General features: G+C 53.4%; 1 non-coding gene across 1 annotated transcript; it reads left to right on the top strand.

Moving 5' to 3' along the window:
• The first annotated feature begins 6971 nt into the window (after window positions 1–6971).
• Window positions 6972–7097, top strand: LOC131418812 (small nucleolar RNA SNORA19). Its single transcript, XR_009223051.1, has one exon. It is a non-coding gene; the product is annotated as a small nucleolar RNA SNORA19 (small nucleolar RNA).
• The last annotated feature ends 7798 nt before the right edge of the window (window positions 7098–14895 follow it).

Raw genomic sequence — 14895 nt, 5'->3', positions numbered from 1 at the left:
CACAGGGCCTGGCATGGAGTAGGGGCTCAGCCCACATTTCACACTGCCTCCCCCCTCCTCTGTCCCCATTCATCCCGACAGTTGGTTAGTCACTCAACAAACATGGCCCACATCCATATAATGTGCAGGTGCCAGAGATACTGAAGAGTCAGACGTGGTCCCTGCCCCCAGCCAGCTGCCACTCTGGTGGGAGACACAGACACATCAAGAGGCAAATACAACACTTTGGGGTCCATGCTACATAGGGGAAACACAGGGAGGCATCTAACCCAAAATATGGGAGGGTGGGGTCAAGATGGGCTTCCCGGGGGAGGTGATATCCAGACGACTAAAAGGATGAAAAGGTCCATCAGCAGAAGCATCATCAGAATGATGGTTGCACAATACTGTAAACGTACTAAATGTCACTGAGTCATTCACTTTAATGCTTAATTTCATGCCACGTGAATTTCACTGCAATTGAAAAAAAAGAAGAGGAAAAAAGTAGTGCAAACAGGATTCCAGGTAGAGGGAATGGAATGTGCGAAAGTCTGGAGGCTGGACAGAGCGTGAGGCATTAAGGAATTGCGAGCTGTTTCCTCTGGCTGGAGCCACAGGCCAGAGGGGGCGGGCGTTGGTGTGGACGGCGGGAAGGAGGCAGGAGGCTGGGAGGGGGCCTGTGGCGGCAGGGAGGAGTCTGTATTTTTTCCTGAGTGAGTTGAGAGCCATGGAAGGTTGTAGGCAGAGGGAGGACAGGCTAGGCACTGGGTTCCAGCAGGATCCCTCTGGCAGCAGTGAAGAGGAGACTGCCCGCGGGGGAGGGGGAATCAGGGAGAGCAGGGAGGAGGTGACTGTCACTGCCCAGGTGGGACCGGATGGTGGCCTGGCCAGGGTGGCCCTGGAGGTGAGGAGACGTGGTCCTACTTGAGACATGTTTAGGGCATAAAACTGGCAGCTGTGCTGGTGTGCACGTGGAGGAAGGGGGCATGGAAGATAGTGAGCCGGTGGTCTCGGTCAGGACCCCCTCCGCCTCCCCCAGAGGCTCCGGGGGCCAGGGCGGCACCGGCTCTGCCCCCGGGGCCTCTCCTCCGCCTCCGGGCTCTCTCAGGTGTGGCCATGGCTTTCCCAATCTCCCCGGGTGACCCCCGGCCCCTTTCTCAGCCTCCCTGGGCCGTTCCCTGAGCACCTTCCTCTCCAGGAAGCGCACGCGGTGCGGGGAGCCACCGGCCGGGCGGAGGGCCTGGGAGAGCCTGTCCTGCCAGCCCCGCCGCCCCTCCCAGGCACCCGGAGGCGGAGCGGGCGCCGGCGGCAAGGCCTGCGCGGGAGGACGGCCCAGCCCGGCACAGCCTGCGGGGCGCCAGCCCTCTGCCCAGCCGAGGCCCCGGGCTGCGAAGCTCCCGCCGCAGGGGCTGCCACCCCGGGCGCAGCGCGGTCCCAGCCCCCCGCTCCGGCAGAGGCTGCCCCGGCCCCGGGGAGGCACAGCCCCCCTGAGCCGCGTGTCTTGGTGGTCAAGGGCGTGGGGGCTGGAGCCAGGGCCCGAATGCGAATCCCGGCTCTGCTCCTTCCTGCTCTGCAGCCCCGGGCAAGTCACGCAACCTCTCTGATGCCCAAGGAAAGAGGCCTGGCCAGGAGGTCACAGACACACAAGCGGGGCATTTGAATGCGGTGGGTGTGTGTCCCAGTTCACAGATGTACGGGGCTTTTTTTTGGTTTGTTTGGTTTGTTTTTTGCAAATTGAACTGAATTTCCCTTTTGTGCCGTCCTTCTTTCTGCCAGGCTGGTGGAAACCGCCCGGTGGTGGACTCCCACCTCTCCCGCGACCCGGCCCGCTTCTCCTGAGCTCCTGGGCTGCTGTGAGGCTGAGGTGCTGGGGACAGGAGCGGGAGCAGGGACACGGGTCTGGGGAGGGCTGGGCCCACCCGTGAGGTCCCGCGTGGCCCCGTGGCTGTCCCTTCCCCATCGCCTGTGACCGGGGGTCCTTTCGCTGTTTCCCGGCCGCTCCCAGGGGCTGGCTGGGGGCTGCCTTCCCAGGATCCTACCTGTGGGACCGGCCTCTTTGGGCCAGCCCAGGCCACCCTGGCCCTCCCCTCTCTGCCCCGCCCTGGGACCTGCGTCTGGCTCTGGACGGCGGAGCCTTGCCCTCTGCAGGATGCTTTTCCTCAAATATGAGATCTCTCTGTCCCCCTTGGTTTTGACGCTCCAAAGCCAGGAAGCTCCCCGGGTCCCCGCACGTGGTGTCCCCTCCGTCCCTGGTGGCCTCAAGTGCGGAGGGGCCTGCCCGCCTTACATGGCGGGGGGGTGGGGGGGGCGGGCAGGGGGTGAGAAGAGAGAGGACATCTCCGCGAAGGCAGCATCCCCAGCATTTTGGTCCAAAACTACTGAAGGTCCCAAGGAAATTTGTTTGTGTGGATTACATCAATCGATACTCGTATTAGAAATTAAAACTAAGAAATTTATAAAATGTTTATTTTATTCACTTAAAAATAACGATAAATCCAGTCTGTGTTAATATAATATTTTTGTAATAAATAACCCTATATTTCAAAACAACAAGATGGAGTTGGAAAGTGGCTTTAGTGGCACTGTTGACATTTTGGCAGCTCTCTCAAAGGGCTGGCCTAACGAGAGACATCTGGACCCTCGGATCCGCTTCTGTCTTCGGTCTACTGTGATGTTTGTTTCGATGAAGCATCTTTGTGAAGGCACGTAGTTGGAAAGGGGGATGTTGTCATATCATGGACATTCCTCTTTACTGCTGCCCCCAACACACCACTGGTCCTTTCTTAAAGTTTAGTTGGAATATAGAATCTAAATGCCTATCGATGAACTTTTCAATCTCTTTACACTCATGTGAGAATGAGAGTGAAAAAGGCAAATATTCTTGTGACTCCCTGAAAGGGGACCCCAGGGATCGTTGGACCACACTCTGAGAACCCCTGAGTTCTCAAAGAAGAAAAATGTCCCATCGGACAGAAAGCTGCTGGTTGACTCCCAGGATTAAGACCAGGAGTTCAGTTCCCATTTCCACTGTCTCCTGGCTGTGTGTCCTTGGGGAGGTCACTTGGCTTCTCTGTGCCTCAGTTTTCTCATCTATAAAATGGGATAACAAGACCTACCTGACAGCATGATAACAGTACATGCTTGCTGCCAGGACCCGTGAAAAGCACAGTGTAAATGAGAAAGATGGAGCCCTTCATACTCACACACTCCTCCCTGCCACAGGGCCTTTGCACATGCTGTTCCCTCTGCCTAAAACCCCTTCCTCCTTGGCTTTGCCAAGGGAACTCTTCCTCACACTTCAGCTCTCAGCTCAAGTGCCACCTCCTCCAGGAAGCCTTCCCTGACCTCCCTGGAACGTCAGACACCTCTATCAGAGGACCCTGGAGCACGGCTGAAGTTGATATTTATGAGAATCGCTAGATGATTATGCATCTCCCACCAGGCCATGAGCCCAGGTTGATCTTTGCCCTCCACCGTGTAGTGCTGCTGCTGAATGAGTGTTGCTGAAAGAATATTAGTCACAAAGCGTCATCTTGACTGATACCTTGGACTTGCCATCCTTGGACTGGAAAAGCTGGGCTTTGACAAGCCCCCCCCCCACCTCCTCCGCACACACTGGATCACACCGCGGGACAGGGGAGGCAAGGGGCCGTGTCCAAAGCTGCACGGCTCTCTCTGGGGACCCAGCCCTTTCTGCAGGGCCCCTGAAGTCCTCTGGGGTCATGCCTTCCCTCCCCGCCAGCTCTTCCCTTCCTTCAGGGGGTCCCCTGCCCCGAGCCCCCAATGATCTCTCAGTGTCCGGTGAACACGCTGCCCCTTGTCCAAGCATCCTGCTCCCTCTCCCCATCTCCCCTCAGGACTGGCTCAGGCAGCACTTCCTCTCCCTGCCCCACGCGTGTTCCCCTGTCCCCTCAGACAGGTCACATTGCCTGTGTGTTGTCCTCTCTCCATCCCCCTCGCCCCACCAGGCAGCACGTTCGTCAGGGAAGGGACTATGCCATCTCTGCCCTTCCAGGATCAGGCACTGGGTCTGGCGGCCAGCAAGTGCCCAATGCATATTTGCTGAAATGACATGAAAGCAGAAGTTTGGGAGGGATTTCTCTCATCAAAGAAGGTTGTGTCAGTTAGTTTTGGGCTGCAAGTAATAGAAACTCAGCTCTAACCGACTTAACCAAAAAGGAGATTTATTGGCTCTCATAAACAAAAAGCCAGCAGAAGGGTGAGCTTCAGGCTTGGCTTGATCTGGGCTCCAACTCTTTTCCTCTGTGTTTCACCCAGCTCTGACTGCTTCTGTGTGTTGATTTTTATCTCTGGCTGGTTTTCTTCACGGTGTTAAAATGGGTACAGCAATTCCAGGCCTCGCTCTGTTCAGATGCAGAAGGTCTCTGAGGCACTTCTTTTTTTTTTTTTTTTAAAGATTTTATTTATTTATTTTTTTCCCCTTAAAGCCCCAGTAGGTAGTTGTATGTCATAGCTGCACATCCTTCTAGTTGCTGTATGTGGGACGCAGCCTCAGCATGGCCGGAGAAGCGGTGCGTCGGTGCGCGCCCGGGATGCGAACCCGGGCCGCCAGCAGCGGAGCGCGCGCACTTAACCGCTAGGCCATGGGGCCGGCCCTCTGAGGCACTTCTGAGAGAACTTAGAATGAATCTTTTCCAGAAGCCTGCAGCATTGAGTCCCCTCTAGACTCAATGGACCAAACTGATTGCATGTCCGTCTTTGAGCCAGTAGCCATGGCCAGAGGGAGAGATTTAGAAAATTGGCTTAAGTTTGGGGCCAGGAGGACAGTCAGCTCCCCTCAAAAGGGGAGCCACATGAGAAGAGTATGGCTACCCCCCAAAATTGGAGCCGTCACCAAGAGAAGAGAGAAGAGGCAAAGAGTGAAAACATCCGCTTCGGGAGTTTAATTATAGTATTAAAATCTGGAGGAAAAAATGTTGTTCTTTGAGCAAAGACCAATCCAGGGAAAACTTTGCCAAATGCCTGGATGTTTCACCAGAACCTCGTATCAAACGCAAAAAGATAACAGATTTCTCTGCTCTCTGATTGAATTCCATTGACGGAACCCACAGCCAATTCGCAAAGCCACAAATGACTTTACTGAATATTTTCTTAATGTGTTTGTTTTTCTGATTATGATAACAATACATGCTTGTTGTTAAAATATTTAAATAATGCAGGAAAGTATTTAAAACAGAGGTTCTCAACGGAGGGTGGTTTTGTCCCCCAGGAGATGTGTGGCGAAGTCTGGACACATTTTTGGTTGTTATGATCGGGAGTGGGGATGCTACTGGCGTCTGGTGGGCGGAGGCCAAGGATGCTGTTAAACATCCTACAACGCACACGACAGTCCCTTAACGGATTATCTGTTCCCAGTATCAGTAGTGCCGAGGTTGAGAAACTGACTTAAAGGAAAGCAAAATTACTGAAAATCCGTCCACCCAGAAATCAACACTGCTGACATTCTGGTAAACATCCTTGAGAATACTCTCTTTAATATACATGCATATGCACACGACTTAGTACAAATTAGATCAGACACGTGAAACTGTTTGTCTCTAAAATATGCCGTGGCCATGTCTCTATATTGCCATTTTTAATTAGTATTTTTAATATAATTTTTATATTTAATTCAATTTAGATTTTAATATAGTATTTCATTATGTAAGTTTACCGTTGTTTACTCAATGAATTCTCTGTAGTTTGGTATTTCAAGTTTTTTCCCCAGTTTTTCTCTATTATAAACAATGCTGCAATGAACACCCTTGTCTATAGAGAATATTCGGCCTATTATATGCTTAGGATAAATGCCCCAGAGTTAAATTTCTAGGTTGCTTTAAAATTTCTTCCCATTGCATACCACGGTGCACACCGCCATTCTTCCCCAAGAGATCCGTCAGCAGAGTAGGACAGTCTGACATTTCCCTACACCCTCTGAGACACTGAGTATTGCCAGTCTTTTTTAGTCTTTGCCAATCTGATAGGCGAAAAATGACATATCATTGTAACTTTTATTTGCATTTCCTTGATGACTGGCAGGGTGGATCTTGTCTTCATACTTCCGCCCACCTTTTGTGCTTCTTTGTGAGCAGTCAATTTATAATAAGGGGTTTACCTTTTCCTATTGTTTTGCAAGAACTCTTTGCATATTAAGGATATTAACCCTTTCAAGGGTTCCGTAATTGACTTTGGAAGCTTCTTTCTCATTCTTTCTTTTTTAGTTCCTTTGTGCTTTCGAAGGTTGTGCCTAATGTTCCGGCAAGAGTTTCGTGAATTACATTAGAAAATAACTTTTGTAACAGACCCATTTAACAACCGTTCTTTGTTGCCTCCTCCTGATAATGCTCAGAGCCGCAGCGCAGCCTTTGCCCAGCTCAGTGTCATTAACCCTTGATCTTTTCCTGCTGAAGAGCAGATTGCTTTCCGGAGCTGGAAACACAGTTTCATTTTCACCTTCCTGCTGATGGAGCTGCCGCTGACTCTGTGCCAGACGGCTGTTTACATAAGAAATGATTTGATTATATTGTACAACCAATGGCCGCCTTTCTCAGAATGAAGAAGCCAGAAACATATAATCAAAGCCATTAACTGTGTACAGAGAAACGCAGCCCACTCTAAATTTCCCACCAACCATAATAACAGTTTTCCAGGGAAAAATAAGACAGGGCTATGGTTTCCTGCTAGAAACGTGTTAAGGGAAAGACTTCTAAAGGAGATTGTGGCTTTAGCCCAGCTGCATTCTCGAATCAGACCAGCCTTGACTCGGATCCCAGCTGGGTAACTTACTATCTTTGTGACCTTGGAAAAGTCGCTTACCTGCCCTGAGCCTCCGTTTATTCCCATATAAAATGGGAAATGTATAATGGTAATAATCTCAGAGGCTAATTGAAAGGATTAAATGAGATAATGCAAATGAAGCGCTTTCTTAGACAGAATGTGTACAGTAGCAAGGAATAGAACATTGACTAAAGGCTGCAAAAAAAGGGAAGGGCATGCACATTTCCTTGCCTATCTTTATGTCGAGAGAAAAGATATTTCTGATGTGCTAAAGAAATCTTTGGAGGTAAATTAGCAGCATGACTCATTCAGCCAGTGCTGTCAATCACCTTCAGACAAGTGAAAAAAAAAAAGGAAGGGGGGGATTCATAATTTCATCTGATACGGTTGTTTAATATGAAGGCATGAAGATGTAAACAAAAACTCACATTCTTTCAATTTTCCTTCTCTGCTGTTCTCAGCAATTTACGGATACCTTTCCTCATGGTTTTAACATGGCTGCTGCAGCTCCCGGCATCACACATAGATGCGATAACATTAAGTAAAGAAGAGGAGGGGTGTCTCCCTGCCATGTGTCTCCTTTTATGAGGGAGAAAATTGTTCCCAGAAGCCCCCCCTGAAGATTTCCCACCAACGAAGATTGCATCACACACCTAATTCCAAATGAATCGATGACAAGGAAAACGAGAATTACCCCAGTGGGTAGACCTATAATAGCTCTGAGCTTGGGAGGGGAATGGCCACTCTCCCTGAGCACGTGGGTAGATGCACATCCAACAAAACTGGACCTTGCTAGCAAAGAGGAAGTGAGAGGGCAGCCACTGTGTCTGCCCGAGCACAGTTCCTGCCCCACGTTTGGTGCCTCCAAGGCCGGCACATGGCGAGCTCTGGACTGGGAGCCTGTGAATGGAGGGCAACTGCAATGGGCCGGGGAGCCCCTCTGAGCGCCAGACCCCTGTATGCAACCTCCAGCTCCCTGTCTCCACCGGGATGCTCACAGGAGCCTACAATCTAGCACCCCACTGGACTCAGGGTCTTCTCCTGGGATCAGCCCCCTTCCTCGGCCTCCTCTGCCGTTGCCCACCTCACTCACACCCAGAGCCGGCGGGCCCTCGGGATCCCCTGTTTCCCCTGCCATCCACGCAGCGTGTCTCCAGCTCTGCCTTCGCCTTGACCCTGCTTGTTCTCCCCGCTGCCGTCCGCGCTCCTGTGCCCATGCTGTTCCCTCTGCCTGGGGCTCTTCCCACCGCTGTCCCGTCACCTTGCCCGGGGGAGCTCCTCTGACGCCCCCAGGTTGACCCCCTTTATACCCCTCGCGGCCCGCCTCCCTCCCTCCCGGCCCTTCTCACACTTCGGGTTATTTGTGTGGTTATGGACCCGTGTCTCCCCCCGCAGGCCGCCAGCGCCGTGAGGGTGGGAGCCGAGTCGTCTGGTCGCTGATAAGCCTCAGTGCCTGGCGCGTAGCACAGCTTCATTCTTTCTGCAGCAAATTTTTTTTAAAGCAAATCTCAAGACCTCACCCTCGTGCCTCAAGTCTCCCACTTCACCCTCAGGGCAAAATCCAAGAGGCTTAACATGGCCTTTCCAGGCCCTTTGAGGTGGATCCTGCCACCCACCAGCCCACCTTCACTCTGGTTATTCGTCCGTCAGTCCAGCCAGACTGCCAGCTGTCTGAGGACAGGGACCATGTTTGGCAGTCATTGTTTCGTCCCCAGCAACAGCAGTGTGCCTGGCACTTGGCAGATGGGAATGAATGGCAGGGCCAGAGGTGCAAGGTGGAGAAACTAAGGCAGGCCCCAGTCCAGTTCCACACATGTTTTCTGGGTGCCTATTAGCCTATTACCCGTAATGTCCTGCAGCTCCCAGGCCGGTGGAGGTGATGGGACAGTGAGGCTGGCCTGGCCCAGCAGTATCCCAACAACACTTGTCTGGGGCTGAGACTCTTCACCTGAGAGGGCAGCTAAGGAGGCCCGGGGACGGTTCAGAAACAGGGCAGAGTCCACAGCCAGAAAGAGGAGGCCCCCGAGGGCCCACGGCGGGGCAGGTCCCCAATCCTGGTGACCTGGCGCTTCCTGCCCTGCCCTGACTTTATCTGGCCTTGGGCCTGGCCCTGAGCCCTCGCCTTCCCTGCTCTCCTGGGGGTGGGGGCTCCCTCCCCTGTGGGAAGCCCGGGAGCCTCAACACTGCCATAGGAGCACTGCAGACCTGAGTCTCAGATCCGAGGGGCATCTTCCTGGCGAAGGGAAAGATTTAACCTCCACCCTGAGGGCTGGGACCTGGGCTCAAGGAGAAGAAGGCTTAGCTGAATCCTGGGTTCAAGTCCCGGCTGTGTGGCAACTCCCCACTTCCCCGTCTGTGAAATGGGCCCCCGCAGCCCAGGTCAGCACCTCAGGGTTGGTGTAGGACTCAGGAACATGAATGTAAAGGGGCTTTGAGGCCTGGGGTCCTGTAGAGAAAGGTTGGTTATTGGTATTATTAACAGGGTCTTGCCAGACGGTGGCCAGAGAACCGGGCAAACTCCGATCCAGCGGACCTTCTCCAGGGTGAGGGCTCTGTGAAGGGAGGGATGGCGTCTCTCCCCAACCGAGAACTGTCCAGCGGCCTCTCCCTGCACGTGAGAACAGAACAGAACTCCTCTCCACGGCAGCTGGGCCTGCCCCCACCTCTTTACCTGCATGACATTGGGTCTCACCTCTGTCCCTCCCCCTGATGGCTCTGTCCCAGCCACCCTCGCTCCCTGCTGTTCCTCAAATGTGCCCATCAGCTCCAGCTTCACCACCTTTGCATGTGCTGTTCCCTCTGCCTGGACCTCTCTTCCCTGCTGCTCCAGCGTCTCCTGCTCCAGCGTCTCCTTCTGCTCCAGCATCTCCTCCTGCTCCAGCGTCTCCTCCTGCTCCAGCTTCTCCTCCTGCTCCAGCATCTCCTGCTCCAGCGTCTCCTCCTGCTCCAGCTTCTCCTCCTGCTCCAGCGTCTCCTCCTGCTCCTGCTTCTCCTCCTGCTCCAGCGTCTCCTCCTGCTCCAGCATCTCCTACTGCTCCAGCGTCTCCTCTTGCTCTCCTCTTAGATGTCACCTCCTCACTCTCCCCAAAGAGCCACCGCCCAGCCAAGCATCTACCACATTGCACCCTCTGATTGAGACTTCCCATCACGGATCAGCATTCAATCATTATAAGAACATTGTTCCCTGGGCCGGCCTGGTGGTGCAATGGTTAAGTTTACGTGCTCCACTTCAGTGGCCCCGGGGTTCGCAGGTTTGGATCCTAGGCGTGCACCGATGCACCGCTTATCAAGCTATGCTGTGGTGGTGGCCCATAAGAAGTAGAGGAAGATGGGCACAGACGTTAGCTCAGGGCCAGTCCTCCTCAGCAAAAAGAAACAAGAACATTGTTCTCACTCATTCCCTCATTGCTGATTTATTCTCTGTCTCCTCCAGTTGAGCACGTGGACCGTGTCTGTCTTTTCTCCACTGTGTCCGGAGCCTCGCACAGGGCCTGGCACGTGGGAGGGCTCATAAATCCTTACTGACTAAGTGAGCACATCCACAGTGAGGAAGGCTGTGGAGCTGGCATTTATCGAGCACCTATGATGTGTCAGCCACATCGCCTCACGCCTTCACTTCCCCTCACACCTTCGTTTCAGGTCTCACACCATCACTGCCTGGTCAGATGATCATCTTCATCTCACAGCTGGGGAGACTGAGGTTCGGAGTAATGAAGTGACTCTCCTGAGCTCACTCCCATGGGAAGGGATAGGTCTTGGATTTGAAGCCAAGCCTCAGACGAGGGGAAATATTTGCAACACAAATGCACAAATCTTGAGGTCATGGGTGGTTCCTGGTTGCGCTCATCTATCAAAGCTCATCAACTGTTCACGTTAAATAGAGGTTCTCACGAGGATGGTTCTGCCCCAGGAGGCATCTGGACATGTCCTGGTACTTCTGTGGTTGTCGTGACTGCCAGGCGAGGCGTAGAGGCCAGAGATGCCGCTGAGCATCCTACGATGCACACGACGGTCCCCAACAAAGGATCATCCGACCCAAAATGATAGTCGCAAGATTGAGAAGCCCTGCCTTAAACGGAGGCAGTTTACTGTACATAAATTATACTTCAATAAAGTTCATTTTTTTAAAAAAAAGATTTCTACCCCAAATGGAAAAGGACTCATACCAATCAGAAAGGAAAAAACAAATCAGTAGAAAATGATGGCCAGATAATTTAAAGAGGCAAATGAACGCATCAGAAAATACAAATAGCCAACACATAAGTGATAAAAGGCTTCAGCTCCATCCTGATCAGGGAAATGCAAATCATAACAAAATTATTGATTTTTTCCCCCATCACAATGGGAAAAATAATTTTTAAGTGACAATACCTGGCTGGTGAGCGTAAGCAAGCAGGTTCTCTTGTACACAGGTGGAGGGAGCATAAACTGGCCGAGTCCTGGTGTGGATTTGGGACCACTTCCCAACATTTTAAATGCATGTGCCCAATTTTGCAGAAATGCACGTGGGCATAGAGTCTTGTGTGAGGACGTTCACTGAGGCATTGTCTAGAGTAGTGAAGACTCTGGGGGGCAAAGCTAAATATCCATGAACGTGGATTAGGTAGATAAACGGTGGTACCTCCATCCCGTGGAATACTATGCAGCAGATCAAAATAACGATAAAGCAAATCTCTAAATGCACATCATTAGGCGAAAACAGAAACCACATTTACAGTGTGTTTGTGTTCACGTGGCACGGAAGAAATCCGAGGCAGACCGCTGGTGCCCGCCCACCATCCATTGCCCCCTCTTCTCACTATTAGACCCTGGTTTTGAGTGGGATGGCAATGAGCTCAAGCAAAATAATCTTGTCCCCAGCCCCCCTTGCAGGCATGGGGGTGCAATGGGGTGGCCACGTGACCCAATTCTGGTCAATGAGGTGTAAACAGAAACCTACTAGTGGGGCTCTGAGGAAGCCACCCTGTGCTTGATCAAGGTGGAGACTCAGTTGGCACACACCTTGCCCCTTCCCTGCCCTCCTGCCTGGGCTGAGCAGACAATGCCCGGCAGTGAGGCAGCCCTCCTGAGCCACGAGTTTAAAGTCCCGTACCAAAGTGGGAGGCCAGGAAGCTGGTTATCAGTGACTTCCCTGAAGGAGTACGCCTGGCGGGACTTGCCCATCTCTGGACTTGTTTTTACCCCAGAGAAATGGAACCCCTAGCCGGCAAAGCCACTGCAGTCTGTTACTTGCAGCCAAGCACGATCCTCGAGATGTGAGGAACTCACATGGGGAGGGTGTTACTTACATCTCTTGCAACAGAACTGTATTCAAGTATTATTTGTATCGTTAGGACTTTTTAAAAAAATTAAAATGTAAATCTAATACAGCCCATCTGGCTAGAGTCTGCAGGTCCCTCGATGTTCCTTTTTAAAAAGTGTTTGCCGATTGACTCAAGTTCTTCTGACCCAAATGCCAAGGGAAACGGAGGGGCACCGAGAGGTCTCCCCCACCCACCTGAGGGAGCGGCTGGAGCGCTGACTTTGCAGGAAGAGCTCCATTCTCCCCATAAGAGGGCTCAGGCGGTGTCTCTGACCCCGGAAGGGAGGCTCATGGGTCAGCCCGCCAGGCCAACCTGGGCTGCCCGCCTTCACGACTGGACCCCGTGGCCCTCCAGCCCAGACATGTACATCCCACAGGCAGCAGCCTGGCCACCCCTCCCCCTGTTTGTCCTCCTCTTCCCAGAAGCAGCGCGCTCCCTTTATCTAGGGCCAAAGTCCTCTGGGGAAGGGGATGGAATGTCACCTGTCATCACGGGGCTGATGAGTCACCTCCTACTGGCTGGAGGCCACAACCGGCCTGACCTCTCCCTCTTGCCCCCAGCCCTCCCTTGCGGGTGGGGAAGGGCGGGCATATCACCCTAAAAGTCATGACAGCGACAGCCACTGTCTCTGGGGTGCTGACCGGAACCAGGCTCTGGGAGGCCAAGGATGCAGCCTGGGACTCGGACCCCTGAGTTCAAATCCTGGCTCCACCTTGTCCTAACCTGGTGGTCTGGGAAGTCACTTACCCCCTCCTCATCCCCAGCCGTGCATTGGACAAACAATTGAGCCAGCACTGAACCAGACACTGCGGCGGTGCTGAGGGCTGAGGATGCTGCAACCAACGCTCCAGAAACAGTCCTGCCTTGTGGGGCAGAGTGGTGGAGACATCCAAACTAATAATGATAATAACTTTAATAAGATTTAAAATCCCACGTGTCAGTCAGGGATGGGTGCCCTGGAGAGAAGGGGGGCAGGAGTGCTCATGAAGGGGGCTGGTTCATTTAAACAGAGTGGTTCTAGGAAACCCCTTGATACATTCATGTCTGAGCAGAGACCTAAAGGAGGTGGGAGAGGAGCCGTGTGGTTGTTTCCAGGAAGAGAGTCGCAAGCAGAGGGCACAGCAAGTGCAAAGGCCCTGGGCTGCGGCGTGCCTGGTGTGCCCCAGGAGCAGGCAGCAGGCCAGTGTGGCTGGAGGGGTTTGGCAGAGGCGGGGGCCGACCACACAGGCCCTGTGGACCACAGCCAGGACCTTGTCTTTTCCTCTGGGTAACATGGGAGCCACGGGGGGCTGTTGAGCAGAGGAGGGACATGATCTGACATCCTTCAGGCAGGGAGAAAGGGCAGAACCGGGGAGAGAGTTCGGAGGACGCTGCAATAGTCCAAGCGAGCTCTGGTGACTCACGCCGGGTGGGGCTGCAGAGGGGGGGACATGATGGGATCTGGATGCCTCTGAAGGCTGGTGGAGGCAACGTGGGGGGAGAAAGAGAGGAGTCGGCGAGGACACGGAGTTTTCGGGCCTGAGCCCCTGGAAGGACAGAGGTGGCGTTTCCGAAGTGAGGAAGCCTGCAGGGGGCGGGGCCGAGCAGGGAGGGTGAGGAGTCAGTTTCTTACCTGGAGGGCTGACAGTGATGAGGCAAGTTGAGTCGCAGCCGATGAGGCGAGTTGAGTCACAGGCGGATATTCAAGCCTGAGTTCAGGTGAGGCATCCTGGCGGGAGACGGATGTTTGGAGGGTTTTAGCCTGGAGATGGCATCTAGAGACTCATTTTCTTTGTCTGTAAAAAGCCGGGTGCACACTAAGAGGCCTCAGGCAGGTAGCAAAATGCAGGCAAATGTCCGCTCCAGTAATTCCACACCCAACTCACCGAATCCTCACGAGGTCACTATTGTTGTCATCATCTCTGATTTTACAGGTAAGGAAATGGAAGCTCAGAGAGGTTAAGCAAGTGATCCAAGGTCACACAGCCAGCAAATGGCACAGCTGGGTTCAAAGGCTGAGTTTAGAGTCGTGCTCTCAAACTCCCACCCTGCAGCCTGCTCTCCCGGCACCAGGCCCTTGGAGCCTGAACTGAGCAGCCTCGGGGGAGCTCCCACTTGGGCAGGGAGTTGACCAGGAGTGGAAATGCCTCCAGGACAGGACAGGACCTGAGCCTGCCCCACTGGGGCACCAGCTAAATAGAAGGAAGGCTAATGAGGCAGGGTTGCCTTGTGGTTGAGAGACACACTCAGTGGAGACCCCCTGAGTCCAAATCCAGCTCTGCCCCTCACTAGTTAGGAGTCTCTGGAGATACGACTCAGTCTCCTTGTGCCTCAGTTTCCCCAATTATGAAATGAGATAACAGAGTCATTGGGAGGACTGAATGGGTTGATCCATGCAAAGTGCTCAGAAAGGGCCAGGAACTTAGCAGGTGCCTAATAAGTGCAGGCTGCCGCTAGCACGGTTGTTGCCCCAGCTCACTTTTCACTAAACATACCACCAGGGCCAAGGGCCTCCTGCTGTCCCTCGGGTCTCCATCCGCCCCTCGCTCCGTACTCCTCTCCCGCCTCTGCCGCTGTGAGCTCTGTCTCTGGTTTCTCGCTCTGAGCCTGCGTTTCCTTCTGCCCCAAAGTGGGGACAGTGCCATCTCCTGGGTGGGGACCAACAGACGTGGCGCCTGCGGAGGACGCTGGGCTGTCCCTGCTATGGGCCTGTGTGCACGGACGTTCACAGCAGCCGGCAACTCAGACCCCGTCCCCTACGGGCTGGACAGAGGAGCCGTGGGACCTTCTTACAGTGGGACCCCCAGCAGCCAGAAGAACCAACGCTGACACTCACGGCCTGAGGAATCTCGCAGGG

Source organism: Diceros bicornis, chromosome 19, assembly GCF_020826845.1.
Source record: "Diceros bicornis minor isolate mBicDic1 chromosome 19, mDicBic1.mat.cur, whole genome shotgun sequence".
In the NCBI taxonomy this organism is placed as follows: domain Eukaryota; kingdom Metazoa; phylum Chordata; class Mammalia; order Perissodactyla; family Rhinocerotidae; genus Diceros; species Diceros bicornis.
The sequence above is the reverse complement of the archived record's forward strand: the minus strand, read 5'-3'. Positions and strand labels throughout refer to the sequence as shown.